At 37.1% G+C, this 15,976-nt stretch overlaps 1 long non-coding RNA gene across 2 annotated transcripts; it reads right to left on the minus strand.

The window, feature by feature from the left end:
- Positions 1 to 361: 361 nt before the first annotated feature.
- On the minus strand, positions 362 to 15,570 carry LOC131483468 (uncharacterized). Of its 2 annotated transcripts, XR_009247701.1 has the most exons (4): positions 15,402 to 15,570; positions 14,098 to 14,189; positions 4,032 to 4,076; positions 362 to 1,633 (listed from the first exon to the last, which is right to left on the minus strand). It is a non-coding gene; the product is annotated as an uncharacterized LOC131483468 (long non-coding RNA). The 2 variants fall into 2 exon arrangements; XR_009247702.1 differs by lacking the exons at positions 362 to 1,633; positions 4,032 to 4,076 and adding an exon at positions 11,979 to 14,016 and having other exon boundaries at positions 15,402 to 15,566.
- Between the last annotated feature and the right edge of the window lie 406 nt (positions 15,571 to 15,976).

Genomic DNA, 15,976 nt, shown 5'->3' on the forward strand with positions numbered 1-15,976 from the left:
GTTGTTTCCTGAGTTGTTAATTTTATCTACTCTGACCGGTGTGAGGTGGTATCTCAATGTGGTTTTGATTTGTATTTCCCTGATGATGAGCGACGTTGAACATCCTTTCATGTGCCTGTTGGACATCTGGATGTCTTCTTTGGAAAAGTGTCTATTCAGGTCTTCTGCCCATTTCCTCCCTGGATTATTTGTTTTTCAGGTGTTGAGTTTGGTAAATTCTTTATAGAGTATGGATACTAATCCTTTATCGCTCCCCGCTACCCCCCCCGCCCCCCCCCCTGCTACTCCCCCCGTCCCCGCCCCCCATACCCCCTCTGTCACCACCACCCCCGGAACCCCCCCCACGGATACCCCCCCTCGGGTCATGTTTTGGTTGCATGACAAGGAGTTAGAAATGAGCCAGAGCATTTGCAGGTAAGAAGACTTAGACATTTAGGATTAAAGGAAGAAAGGAGAAACAGAATGTTAAGAAGGTTAGATTTCTCAAAGTATTTTGATGTCTTTTGTGATCTGAGGAAGTGGAGATTACTGACCCTACACAGATTGACATTTTGGGAGAAAATTTCATGATGCTTGATTCGCTCTTGGAGTAACGTGAACAGAAGTTCTCAAACCTGCATATTCTCTCAGTTGGAACCAGCTGTATATCTTAATGTTCACTTCCATCAGAACTTGTATAAGAGAAAGAATTGGAGTCTGGTTAAACAAAAATGACTACGTCCAGGACCTGAAAAGGGTCATTCTGTTTCCTAATAGTGTAGCACTCTAAGACTACAGGAATAGGGGGGAAGGAAGCCCTATTGTGCCTATTCCGCCCTAATGTCAGAAAACATTAACACTTTGATTTTGTGAAGACTTCAGTGCAGCAGAGAGTTTTGAAGCAATAAAAGAAGTATATATAGAGGATAAAATAAAAGTGAAGAGTTGAGTTTTTGGATGGTTAGTATGGTTGTACTGAGAACCAAGCTAAGAATCACTGTATTTAATACTAATACTCTAAGGCTGAAAATCAAAGTTCTCCTTTTCAAATAGCAATAAAGATATTTTAAAGAATCTTCCCTGTGGTTCTCAGAAAGTAGACATGTGGTAGAAGAAAATCTATCTGTATTAAAACACACCGACATCTAATCTACAGACATAATTCAATATTCTGATTCTCCCTTTGAATCTTTCTCTAAATGTTATCACTTTTTGAGACTATCATAATCTGGAGGAATCATATTTCTTCTCATGGTGCTTATGGCAATGAATATGTTGTAGTTGTCTAAGGGAAAGGACAAGTGGAATAGTATAAGTTTAAAAAAGCCTTCAAATTTTTCTTATTCTTTACTTTTTCCAGAAGATAGGATCACTTTGGCTTTCCCCCCTTATTTTGCAAATGAAATGACACATAAATTTTGTATGTTTTTTCGTGTATGATTTCCAGCACTTTTTTCTCTGCACTTGAACAAATATGCATTTTGATTTAGGTCAACCAAGCATTTAGTGGACAACCTTGTCGTATAAGCTCAACTGTTCTCTGGAAGGTGATGAGTAGATAGGCTGTTGATATATAACGTGAATAACTAGGTTACAGATCCAGGTCCTTTCTAGTACCAACTTGTCTCTTGACAGTCACAGCACTGAATATTATCTGCAATTGGACAAAAATGTTTCAACTGATGCATCTGTCCCCTGGAGAACTAATTTACAAAAGCAGCTCCTATATGGATTATTACATGTTTGTCCTTGTATCTTTGAAGGTACCCTCAAACCTATTCTGTGAATATGATTTCCAACACAGACTCTGTTCTGCCTCGAGAGCATCCAGATGACCTCATTGCCAACTCCTTAACATGTTTTCTCAGGTGGCTACATGGCACCATACCTGTTCTGTGGGCCTGGCAAGTACACTTAATTGGTTTCAGGTGTCGGCTTGTAGAAAGTCACTGAAAAGCAAAGCCAGTGAGGACCACTTCCCATGGCAATAGAAATGATTAAGTTTGCTGAAGAAGTTAACCTGAAGGTTGGCAACTGCATTTTAGAAAGCTAGCGTCAGATAAATGAGGTTAAAAGTAATCTCAGTCAAATCTTTAGCAAGTAGCTACATTTTAAAAGTTTGCTATTAATGTATATTTACCTAATGACACTGTATCTCTATCCCCCTTTGGGTTTCCATTTATACCACTTAATTAATTGGGCAATTATTTTCTAAGCATCTGTTAAGAGAACCAGACATTAGTCAGGGGCTTGAGAAATCTGAAGTTGTCTAAGATGTCATCCTTTAAGCAGATAGTAGCTTTGGCAGGGATACGATGGCTTTTTACATACGGCTTTAAGCATTATCATCAGAACCACCACCACTACCATCATCATTGTCTTTATCATAGCTGCTATCATTCATTCATTTGTTTTAGAATTATCTGTGGCATACCTAGTATGTGCCAAACACTTTTCACAATGCTAGGGATATAGCAAAGAACAAGATGTACTATATTAATGACACCATGATGTTTCTATTCTGGAGGGCTGAGAAGGATAGAATAAACATTTAAACACATTATATATTCTTAAATAGCTTGATATATTACTATAGATAGATGATTAAATACGACTTGTGATATACCTAAAATGATAGTGCTGTGAAGAAAAAGAAAGGGGAGGGAATGGATAGAAGGGATATGTAATGTTATTTGAGTGAGTGGTCAGGAAGGATCATTTGAGATGAGACTTGAAGGTAGAGACAGAGTGACCTAGGTTAAGTGTGTTGAGGAGGAACATTCTAGTTCATTTCATGTGAATTTTATTGTCAGTAAGAGTTTTGTTGGAAGAATTGGTTTTAATTCTTACATTTAAAAATTACATTATTACTCCATTTGTTCAGAGAAAACAAAAAAAGGCTCAGAAAGATGCATCTTTGCAATCTCACAGCTACTCAGTAGTAGAGGTGGATTCAGCCTATTAGTACAATGTATTTTAGGCGTTTTTTTCCAGAGGAAGGGAAATCATATTTGGCTTGCATAATTAGGTGAAATTCCCAAAAGAAGAGACATTAGAGCTGGATGTTGAATGATGGACAGTGCCTATAAGCGGAGGCATGCGAAAGGGATTGGATGGGAAAGAATCAGGATGGAAGGTGATGTGAAGGTTGAAGCATATGAAGCGTCTGTGCCGAATGGTTATCAGAGCAGTATGGGGTTGTGTTCTTTCTCAAAAGGGATCAAGCTGGATGAGGAAACTGGAGCTTGGCAAGAGACAAGTGTTCTGCTCAATTTGATTTGCATTTTGATTATTTGGATGGTACTAGGACACTGAAGGACTTTGTGTAACAAAGTGGCAAAAGTAAAACCATGTTTTATAAATATTGCCTCGGTAAGAGAATCTAAGGTGGATGGAAAGGGGAGAATTATATTAGGAGCTCATTACGTCTGCAGTTCCTAAACAGACTAGTAGATGCCTTGGGCATTGAGGAGTCATCTTAAAGGAGCCACACATTCTTATGTGAATCACTTTATGAACAGAAAAGAAATTTTTACTTTTACTCAAATGTGTTTTACCATTTTAAAAATGTATATTTAAAATTTTTTTAATGTTTATTTATTTGCACACCCACTTCTTAACAATAAAGTAGGCTTGCAAAAATAAAAAGTTATTAAGAAAATCATAAGGGAGAAAAAAATGCATTTACATTACTAAACTAAAAAAAAAAACTGTGTATAAGTGGACTTGCACAGTTCAAATATGAATGGAGATTCTAACCAAAATGCAAGAGAGATAGGGGTGTTGGATAACAAGCATTAAGAAGCATAGAAAAGAGGTATAGAGTGAGTCATTAAAAAATAGAGCACCTGGTTGAGTGTCCGACTTTGGTTCAGGTCATAATCTCAGGGTTCATGGGTTAGAGCTGACAGTGTGGAGCCTGCTTTGGATTCTCTGTTTCTCTCTCTCACTGCCCCTCCCCTGCTCATTCGTTCTCTCTCTCTTTCTCTCCCCTCAAAAATAAATAAATAATAAATAAATAAATAAATAAATAAATAAATAATAGAATTGACCTCTGCTGGATTTGGTTCATCAGACTGAAAGACAAAGCAGTTGATCTGAGAAAGGGGAAAACAAGAACAAAATACCTTTCACACATGTTCTCTTCTTACATTTATTTAGGGTGTAGTTTAGGGCAGAATTGGAAGCCAATATCACTATATGAAAATGTGCTCAATGTTTTAATCTGTGAGTCACAGGAACCCATTTATAATTTACTAAACATTTGCTATCCTATTTATCTTTGTTTAAAGCAGAGCTGCTCTGAAGCTTGTTGAGTGATCTGTGCACACCTAGTGAACTGGATACCTTTACATTTTGTTTCATTTGTCTTAAAAAAAAAAACTTACTGAGTTTTGAATAAAGAAGTCTTGGTTGGGAAGGAGGAAGGGAAGCTGGGAGATGGCATAGGAAGAAAGAAATGAGAGACTCAATGTTTTATAAACTTCATTGCAAAGAAAATCTGGCGTTCATTTCTAGCCAATGTGGCGTTTGGTTTGCTTTGGTGAGTTATGCTCACATATTTCTAGTCAACAGGGTAGAACACACATCATCTGAAAAATGAAAAGCTTTATTCGATGTATTGTGAGAGATGCTCAAGTTTATCCTTCCACATCCATCTTCCCTCCTTGCCAATATTAGGCCTGCTGCCTAGGGAGAGGATGCCATCAACCATTGATATCGAAGCACTCATTTAATTTAGTTACTGCATCCTGTTAACTTTTATGAGTGGTGGGGGAGCCGTTTAAAAAAGACCTGCTGTGTTGACAGATGTGCCCTGCTCTGCAGCATGGGGCATTTTGAATGATTTCGCATCTCTACTCTTTTCCCCCCACTATCCAGTGAGAAAAGTAGTCCACAGTGCTTGGGAAATATTTGTATCTAAATCTTTATTGTAGGTTCCATTGTAGTAAGAAAAAAACGTAAGTGGGTGTGCTTTATTTCCATAATTATTTTGCAGAGTACTTTGGCTATTGTCCTAGGGTTTATAGTCGATGCATTTTAACGCCATCTACATTTTGGACAGCAGGCCTCAGGCTCTGTTGGTTTAGCTCTTAGAGAAATAAGATTCCCCCCCGCCCAAAGATAGCCATTTATAATATATAAATGAGCTACTGAAGAGGAAAAGGTTAATAAGCTTTCAGACTGTGATTGTGCCATGCAGTGAATCATTCCTTTATGAATACATTTCTTTTGGAGCATGTATAATTATGAAACTTTTTAAATTTTTTCTATCTCGGTAGGAACTGGGAAGTAACAGCCCTCCACAGAGAAACTGGAAGGGAATTGCTATTGCCCTGCTGGTGATTTTAGTTGCATGCTCACTCATCAGTATGTCAATCATCCTCTTAACCCCAGGTAATCTGTCTTTATTCCTCTCTTATGATGGTATTGTGGATGATAATTTCACATTCAAATGCCTTAAGAGGGTAGCCATACGTGGTATCTTAAGACACGTTAGCACCGGTTGGAATAAAAAAATGCGTAACCAGACATTTTGCAAATGGCACAGTAATTTTGTGGCTCAAATACCATGTAAGGTATTTTTGGGAAACTGAAATGTAAAACATACGTTGAGAATGCCAAGGAGATTTTTGGTCTCCATCACTACTTAGAGACTTCTGTTTGTCAGTTAATAAATGCGGGGGACATTTGACTTCTATTGTGGGCCGAAGATGAGGGAGTGGAGCCTGGAGGTTCCCATACGTAGGTGATACCTCAGCTATAACGATGGCGGTGAGGGAGGACTTGAGAGACAATGAGGGTTTGATGAAAAGAAAATGAGCTAAGCCCCTAAGTGCTTCTTTCTTCTGTTCCTTTCTTTCCTTGTAGTTTTATATCCCCAGTTTCCCCTTGTCTAAAGAACATTGCCAAATTGCCCTTGCAGTGATCTTTAAATTGTGTCCTTTACATTAAAGAGCTTAACACTAATATATAAATTATCAGAAGGCTCAATTCCTCTTTGGGCATTATTTCAGTACCCAGAAGTTTTACTGCTCTTTAGCAGGTGCTGATATTGGAAGACAGAGACAGGCTGCTGACTTCTAAAACTCCCCAAAATGTCTTCCAGGAGCAAATCCATTTGGTATGCTACTACAACCGGCCCGCCTAGCTTCCTCAAAGACCAGACACCCATATATTGCTCCAGATGATAAAAAATAGTCATTTTCTGGGGGTAGGATTGAACTAGTCCAAAAATCAACTTATAGAATGAAGTTACAGCCTGTTGTTGAATATTATGTATTTACACTTCAGTTCTTGCCCCAGTTGTGTTATTTACAAGCCCTTAAACATATTGGACTTATTTTCCCATGTACAAAATGTGATTAACAGTAACAGCTCTCGGGGCGCCTGGGTGGCTTGGTCGGTTGAGCGTCCGACTTCGGCTCAGGTCACGATCTCACAGTTTGTGGGTTCGAGCCCCGCATCGGGCTCTGTGCTGACAGCTCAGAGCCTGGAGCCTGCTTCGGATTCTGTGTCTCTCTCTGCGCCTGCCCCACTTGGCACTTTGTATCTCTCTCTCTCTCAAAACTAAAAACATTAAAAAAAAAAAAACCCTGATAGATTCCTTTAAAAAGAAAAGAAAAAGATAATTATGCACATCAATTCTGTAGGAATTATTTTTCAGCTATTGTATTTTATTAGAACCTCAAATATCCATGATAAAATATAAGTGCCCACTTTCTTTTCTAAACCACATTGTATAACAATTATTTATATGTCACTGTATGACCGTAAATATTTTGTTATATTTTTTCTTTGAAATATAAATTTTAGAAATAGGATAGCCTGGCCTCTAAAAATGGGGGGGGGGGGGGGGAAGGGGGAAGCAAGGCAGCCTGATCCTTCAGAAGCAAAGTTTCTTTAAAAGAGGGAGTTGCATTCAACTGCTTATCCAACTGGGGGGAAAAAAGAAGACAGAGTTCAGCATACATTTGCCCCCTGTGTTTGTAGAAGTGAGTATTTTAATATGCAGTTATTTGCCAGGCACTTTATCATCCAGTTCTTTGTGTTTGAACAGTAACTTAAGATCTCCCATCCTAGAGTTCACTCACTACGTGTAAGAGGAGACTCTTTCAAAACAAATGAACAAAACAAACAGACAAATGAAAACCTTAACTAAATAGCCTTTTAAACTAAATAATATCCCAATTTATGCCTTTGTTCATAAAAATGAAAATTTAGTTGGAACAATTTCAGTGAATATTCATTGCTTTGGCCTCTTTTCACCAATATTTCTCTTGTTCTAAGCTTGTTCTGCTAATAAGTGTAAGGTCTAGTTGAATAAACTCTAGAAAAACTGGAATCCTTAAAATGAGACTTGGGAAACATCGTTATTTATACGGAAGACTCTTCCTTAAATCTGTGCATTACAGTTTGCACTTTGCATATGGCATCGAAGATCTGTGATCCTAGATTCACAGCTCACCTTGCTTCTGCTGGGACATCATCTGTAATTATGTTACCTTAGGGGAACAAGGCCAGTAAGAATACTTTCTTACACAGGTTATGATTCAACATTTAGGAATCTAGTGGCTCCAATTACCTTTTCTCTCCCAATCACATTCATTATCTTTATTCTCTGACCTAAAGCCTGGTGTTAAGAACAATTCTCATTTTATTACAATGTAATTCTTGGGGCGCCTGGCTGACTCAGTCAACAGAATGTGTGATTCTTGATCTCAGGATTGTGAGTTGAAGCCCCACGTTGGGCATGGAGCCTGCTGAGAAAAAAAAATGAAATTCACGTTTGAAACTATCAATTTTAAAGTGAACAATCCAGGTCACCTGGGTGGCTCAGTTGGTGTCTGACTCTTGGTTTCGGGTCAGGTCATGATCTCACAGTTCGTGGGATCAAGCCCCGCATTGGGCCCTGCACTGACAGCATGGAGCCTTTTGGAAATCTCTCTCTCTCCTTCTCTCTCTGCCCCACCCCCGCTCACTCTTTCTCTCTCAAAATAAACAAACATTAAAAAAATAATAAAGTGAATAATCCATTTACTGTGAAAGGCATTTAATACATTCACAGTGTGTGCAACCACTGCTTCTATCAAAGTGCAAAATATTTGTATCAGCCCAAAAGGAAACCTTATGCCTGGTAAGCAGTTACTCCCCATTTTCCTCTTCTAACTCCTGGCAGTCACCAATTTGCTCTTGGTCTCTACAGATTTACCTATTGTGAACATTTCATGTAAGAATGACCAAAAAATAATGTGATGTTTTGACTTAACATAATGTTTTAGAGATTCACCCACATTGTCAGATATTAGTAATTCATTCTTTTTTATGGCTGAATAGTATTTCATTGCACGTGTGAACCACAATTTGTTCATCCGTGTGTCCACTGATGGAAATTTGGGTTATTTTCGCCTTTTGGCTACTGGGAATAGTGCAGCCATCAACGCATGTGTACATGTATTTTTTGAGTCCTATTTTTCCATTTTTAGGGGTATATAACTAAGAATAGAATTACAGGATCATATGGTAATTCTCTGTTTAATTACTCGAGGGAGGAACTACCAAACTGGATTTGGATCATGATAATTCTAACGTTATAGAGTGAATCAATAAGTGTTCTCTCCTCTTCTGGAAGAAAGAGAAGAGAAACTCTTTTGGAAGAGTTTGAGAAGCATTGATGTTAATTTTTTAAATGTTTTGTAGAATTCACAAGTGAACCCATCTGCTCCTGTATATTATTGGGAAGTTTTTCATTGCTGATTCAATTTACTTATTTTAAATCCATACAGAGTTTCTATTTCCTTTTGAGTCAGTCTGGTAGTTTGTGTGTTTCTAGTAATGTGCTCATTTTATCAGGTTATCTGTTGGCATACAATCAATTGTTCACTGTATTCTGTCACAGCCCTTTTCATTTTTGTAAAATTGGTAGTAATGCTCCCAGTTTCCTATCTGACATTATTTGCATGTTATTTTTTTCTTTGTCATACAAATGTTTGTCAGTTTTGTTCATCTTTTTTTATTTTGTTGGTTCTCTCCATTGTTTTGCGTTTTGTTTTTTGTTTTTGTGGGTTTTTTTTTTTGCCACTTCTTTATGTGTAAAGTTAGGTCACTGACTTAAATTTCTCTTTTAATGGAGATGTTTATAGCTATAAATATCCTTTTGAGAAGTGTTTTCACTGCATCCCATTAAGTATTGGTATATTGCATTCTCATTTTCATTTGTTCCAAAGTATTTCCTAATTTCCCTTGTGATTTCTTCCTTAAATATTTCTTCTCAAGAGTGTGTTAATTTCCTTATATAGGTTATTTTTCCAGTTTTCTTTCTGCTATAGATTTCTAGTTTAATTCTACTGCACTCCGAGAAGACACTTTGAATGATTTCAATACTTTTAAACTTATTGAGACTTGTTTTGTGGTCTAAAATATGGCATATCTTGGAGAATATTCCATGTACTTGAAAATAATGTATTGAAAGAATGTATGTTTATATATATATATATATATATATATATATATATATATGATTTATGTAACACATACATAGATATAAAATATCTCCTAATTAATAGTGTTGTTCAAGTCCTGTATTTTCTTATTAATCTTCAGTCTAAACATTGTATACATTCTTGAAAGTGGGCTATTGAAATCTCTAATTACCTTTGAAGACCTATTTCTTCATTCATTTCTGCTGACATTTGACTCGTATAATTTGTGATTCTGTTATTTGGTTCAGGTATCATAATTCTTGTTATAACTTTTGGGTACAACAGTTTCCAATATATAACGTCTTTATTTGCCTCAACAATTTTTGACTTAGTTTATTTTTTGTGATAATAGCAGGGTCACCTCTGTTCTTTTTCATTTACTGTTTCTATGGAATATCTTTATCCATCCATTCACCCTCAACCTATTTGTGTCTTTGGATCTAAAAGAAGTATAAAAAAATGTTTTTAATTCGATTCTGCTGTTCTCTGTCTTTTGTGTAGAGAATTTAATTCATTTACATTTAAAGCAATTGCAGTAAAGGAATTACTTCTCCCATTTTACCATTTATTTTCTCCATGTATTTTATCTTTTGTGTTTCTCAGGTCCTCCAATACTGCCTTCTTTTGTCTTTGATTGATTTTTGTGCTTTACTCTTTTGAATATTTTTTTTTTTTTAGATTTTCTAATGGTTACCTTGGGTATTACTATAAATATGTTAAATTTCTAAGAATTATTATTTTTTTTTAATTATTTATTTTTGGGACAGAGACAGAGCATGAACGGGGGAGGGGCAGAGAGAGAGGGAGACACAGAATCGGAAACAGGCTCCAGGCTCCGAGCCATCAGCCCAGAGCCTGACGCGGGGCTCGAACTCATGGACCGCGAGATTGTGACCTGGCTGAAGTCGGACGCTTAACCGACAGCGCCACCCAGGCGCCCCTCTAAGAATTATTTTGAATTGATGCCAACTCAACATCAATAGCTTTCATAAACTCTACTTTTATATGGCTTCGCCCTTATATTGGTTTTGTTGCAGATTACATCTTTTATAAATTGTGCACCCTTTAACGTAGATTTTTAGTTATTTCTTCATGCATTTGTCTTTTAAATAATATAAGAAATATAGAGAGATATTCCAAACCAAACATACAATAATATTGGTTTTTATATTTAACTATGTAGTTACCTTTACTAGAGTTATTTTTTAACCTGACTTCAAGTTACTTCTGTCCTTTTTTACTTCATCCTAAAGGAATCCCTTTAACATTTCCTGGAGGCCAAATATACTTGTTATGATCTCTCAGATTTTGTTAATCTTGGGAGATTTTAGTCTCTCTCACAATTTTGAAGGATAGTTTTGTAGGATATAGAATCTTTGGTTGACAGCTTTTTTCTTTCAGCACTTTCATAATGCTGTTTCATTCCTTTCTGGTGACATAGTTTTTGATAGGAAATCTGCTGTTAAACCCATTGGAGATCCCCTATATGTAATTTGATTCTCTCTTGCTGCTTCCAAGATTGTATATTTGTCCTTAATTTTGGCAATTTGACTAATATGTCTCAGCCTGGATCTGTGTTTATCCTTTTTGGAGTTTTTTAAACTTCGAGCATATCAATGCATGTATTTTGTCAAGTTTGGCAGATATTTGGCCATTATTTCTTCAAGTATTCTTTCTGTTCTTTTTTCCTCTCCCTTCTGGACTCCCTTTGCTCATAGGTTGACATGCTTAATGGAATTCCACATGTCTCTTAGGTTTTATTTTTCTATTTCCTTCTTTGTGTTCCTCAGGCTAGATTATTTCAATGAACCTAAATTCCAGTTCACTGATTCTTTATTTTGTTTCCTCATATCTACTATTTGAACCCTCTAATAAGTTTAATTTCCATTGTGGTACATTTCAGCTTTAGAATGTCTGTGGATTAAAAAGTTCTTTCTCTTGGGGCGCCTGGGTGGCTCAGTCAGTTGGGCATCCGACTTTGGCTCAGGTCATGATCTCATGGCTTGTGAGTTTGAGCCCCGTGTCGGGCTCCGTGCTGACAGCTCAGAGCCTGGAGCCTACTTCAGATTCTGTGTCTCCCTCTCTCTCTGCCCTTCCCCAGCTCATGCTCTCTCTCTCAAAAATAAACATTAAAAAAATTTTTTTAAATTTCTTTCTCTTTAATGATGTTCATATATATATACACACATACACACACACACACACACACACACACACACACACACACATTGTTCTCTTGGTTTCATTTAGCTCTTTGTCCATAGTTTCCTTTAGTTCTGTGAGTATTTTTAAGATAATTGATTTAAAGTCTGTCTAATAAGTAACTTGTCTCTGCTTCTCGGGGGCACTTTCTGTTAATCTCTTCTGTGAGATGACCATAATATCTTGATTCTTTTCATGATTTAAATTTTGTATCAAAAACTGTACATTTTGTTTTCAGTAATGTGGGGAGCACTGTTTTTTTAAGTTTATTTATTTTTGAGAGAGAGAGAGACAGAGCATGAGTGGGGAGGGCAAAGAGAGAGGGAGACACAAATCTGAAGCAGGCTAGGCTCCAGGCTCTGAGCTGTCAGCATAGAGCCCAACATGGGGCTTGACCCACAACCTGTGAGATCAGGACCTGAACTGAAGTCTGAAGGTTAACCAACTCAGCCACCCAGCCACCCCTGGAACACTAGAGATAGGATTCTTTCCACTCTTCAGAGTTATATTTTTGTTATGTTCTGTAGCTATTTTTGTGGTTGTTTAATTGACTTTTCTGATGTATTTTGAAAAGTCAGTATTCTCTATCATACGTGGTCTCTGAGGTTTCTATTCCTTTAGCTTGTGTTCAGCTAGTGTTTTTACAAAGGATTCCTTGAATGCTAGGAGCCAAATACACTCTCCCATTCTTTTCAGATTAGTTCTGTAATCTGGGGCAAGTATTCAGTACTTATTTATAGCTCTGCATTCGCCTTCATTTCCTATTTGTATTAAGCCTAGAGTTTAGCTGGAGGCAAAAACTTAGGGTCTTCTCAGGTCTTTTTTTGAACATGCATCCTGCTCTGGGCACGCATGTGGTTTTCTGAATTTCTCAGTATATGTAGACACTTTGAATCCTAATTTCTCAAAGGAAAGCTCTTCCCAGCTTTCCTTCTCAAGACTGAATGCTATATTTTAGGCCTTAACTGTATCTCTTTTCCCAGGCAGCTGGGTTTGTTCATTTGCCTTATAATGTTTTTGAGAATATCCACTGATTTTCTGTGCTGAGTTTTCTGGGTCAGGTAAGAAAAATAAATACCCCAGGTCAGTCAGTCCTTTAGGTAACCCCAGGCAGGTCAGAGCAGACCAAAAGAATTTTGAGAAAAGATCTACTCGGCTTCCTCCAGAAGCCAGAGACCAGGGTCCCATACTCTGTATTCAGACTGTTAAAGATCACCAGTGAGCCGGGGAGGGGATTGGAGTAATGCCAAATAAAAATGCCACAATATTTTTCTACTGTTTTTAAGTTACCTTTTTCTTGATTCAGTATTTGCTAGATTGTTGTGAACCTTTGACTCTTTTCCCGTGTTCTGACATAGCTTATTCTGACAGTTTTGCTTGCTGTTTTTTTGTTTTGTTTTGTTTTAATGTTTTTGTGAGGAAACAGGCTCTTAGAGCTGCCTACTCCTCCATGTTTGCTGATATCACTCTGATGACAAATTCTGCTGGTACAGTTTTCATGTGCATTGGCCTCTGTCTGATTAACCGGAGTCCCTTAGTATAGTTGAAGCCTTCAAGCATAGAGTTTCCATCTTTTCCACCTACACAATTCCCTACACTTATTATACCAGGAAATGTTGACCAGTGACAAATTTATCTGGTTAGTCCCTCTTGCATTACATATTAGAGAACATAAGAGAAGTATTTTGTGAAAGTTCATGAAGACAAGATACGATAGAGCACAGTCATTAGGTCTAATGATATCACCAAATTAAAAAGAAAATCCACAACAGTAGAGACCTAGAATATTATTTTACTATAAATTTAGCAGTTTGAAATGTAGGTTAAAATAAATTTAATAAAATCCATAATGAAGTATACGCAGTAGAGTTTAGTGTAGGACATTCTAACAGATTATTGTCGACCCAAAAAATACTTTTTGGGCTTTTGAATTCTGTCAACATTTACTGGATTAGATAATAAAATTTAATTGCTGATATTTTTTTTCTAAAATGTTGGTTAATTCACTTAAAATGGCAATGATAAAACTACACATGTAAATATACATAACATGTTATAAAAATAGCTATGTTTTTCAGAACAAACCAAAAATACAACAGCATTATTTTATATTTTTTGCAAATTTGTTTAATGCCTGGATGAAAGACATCAGGATTTTCAGATGTGCCCTTTGTTAATTCTTTTGCAGGAGGTTGTTTTGGTTGACATATATGAAGAATCGAGGCCTCATAATTAGTTAGAAATGGAAGATGTAGTTTAATAGCTTTTTCACATAATTGCAGAGGTCCTTGTTTGACCCTTCCTGAAAACTTAACAAATGATTGATTCTTGAAGGTCAGTTGCCATGTGGAATCTGAAAGTATGTCAATAAAATATCAGTACTTTGCTACATTTAAAGCCGTCGGTCACCTTTGACTTTAAAAGGATCTCTTACCTATACATGATTCTAAGCATTGTGCCTTGGCCTTTTGCAAAATATTAGTTCACTGAGTTATGCCAATTTTCCAAATATTGGTGGGGTTTATTCTAGAACATAAAATCAAAACAAAACAAAAACATAGTTAACATCACTGATGGTACAACTTATGCCTCTCGTTAGAAAAGTTTTGGGAAGCTTTCAAACTCAAGGGAGAGGACATAAGCTTTCCAAGATGCAAATTTTTGACTGAAAGCTTAAATTTTATAATGTGTAACAGCCACTTGTGTTTGTGTGTGTGTGTGTGTGTGTGCGTGCGTATTTTATACGAAAGGTTCATTTCATTCATTTTGAGGGCAAACATTTCCCAGAGGTATCCTTTGCTCTCTGAAAGTTTGCATTATGTGACTTTGTTTTTGTGAAAAATATACATTAGTACAGTGTAAAAGTGAACCCCCCCCCCCTTGGATTTCTTTTGGTTAGCAAAAACAGGTAGTGATGTAGGACTTCCATAAAAACAGAAGTGGTATAATGTGATCTCTCAGAAGGCAGGGGATGCTCTTTGCTTTACACCATTTCAGCTTACAGAAGTTTTCATAGGGATGTTCCAACATTCAGACAGTGAATGAAACCTATACTTAAATCTGAAGTCATTTTTGTTATTCATTCCTTCCATTAAATTCAAGTTACATGAAAACAAGAAAGAATAGTTGAGTTTATAGCACCACCAGCTGCTGCCAAGGTGTTTTTCCTGGAGACAACTATCATGTTGATGTACAGTGGAAGTCTTTTTGTTTTTATTGTTTTTATTTATTTGTAGAGAGAGAGAGTGTAAGAGAGAGCAGGGGAGAGGCAGACACAGAAGGGAAAGAGAGAATCCCAGCAGGCTCTGCACTGTCAGCACAGAGCCCAATGCGGGGGCTCCAACCCACAAACCACCAGATCATGACCAGAGCGGAAATCAAGAGTCAGACACTTAAGCGACTGAGTCACCCAGGTACCCCTATTTTTGTTTTGGGTACTCCAGATTTACCACACAGATACTAAAAAGATCTTAAGTATTGATATTGAATGCAGTTATCATTTTTATAACTGTATCAAGGAAATTCTCAAGTGAAACTGATTGTGTTTTTAAATGAGCACATGCATAATTGTGTTGGCTAACAATAAAGTGCTCAGAATTGCATCCCCTATTGGTTTTGTACCAAGGGTGAAAATTTCAATCCAGTGTAAAGGGAACACAATGCTGTAGTAGTATCGTAAATATAATTTGAGTTTAGGACCCATTTTCACTAGTTGTTGACAAATTATACGCTGCAAACCTGGGATGCAGGTAAAGATAGGAAACCCAAAGGTGCTCCTGGTAATGTAACTGAAGCCAACAGCGAGGCTGAGGGAGAAACTGACACGTGCGGGTGGTAATGTAACGGAAACCAACAGCGAGCCTGAGGGAGAAACTGACATCTGCACGTGGTGATGTAACTGAAATCAACCGCGAGCCTGAGGGAGAAACTGACACGTGCGCGTGGTGATGTAACTGAAACAAACAGCGAGCCTGAGGGAGGTACTGAAACACAGCCATAGAGGAGCTCAGAGGCTCACAGTAGAACCATAGCACTTTAGGGTTTTAAAAAAAAAGACATTATTTCAGAAAGAGAGAGTGTGTGTGCATCATTGCATAATATTCTCCAATGTCAAAAGCCTTTGTGCAAGTGTATTTCTCATATTTAGCTTTTCTCCTCAAATTCAGGAGATGTTAATTTGAAAAAGGTCTCAAAAAGAGATTTGAGAATGATTACTAGCATTTTGAACAATTGACTACACCTATGAGTAAATCCTAAAGCTCTTGATTTATTTATTCAAGAGATTTAAGGTAGCATTTATTTAATAAGTCTCT

This window comes from Neofelis nebulosa, chromosome 8 (assembly GCF_028018385.1).
Source record: "Neofelis nebulosa isolate mNeoNeb1 chromosome 8, mNeoNeb1.pri, whole genome shotgun sequence".
NCBI classification, from domain to species: Eukaryota; Metazoa; Chordata; class Mammalia; order Carnivora; family Felidae; genus Neofelis; species Neofelis nebulosa.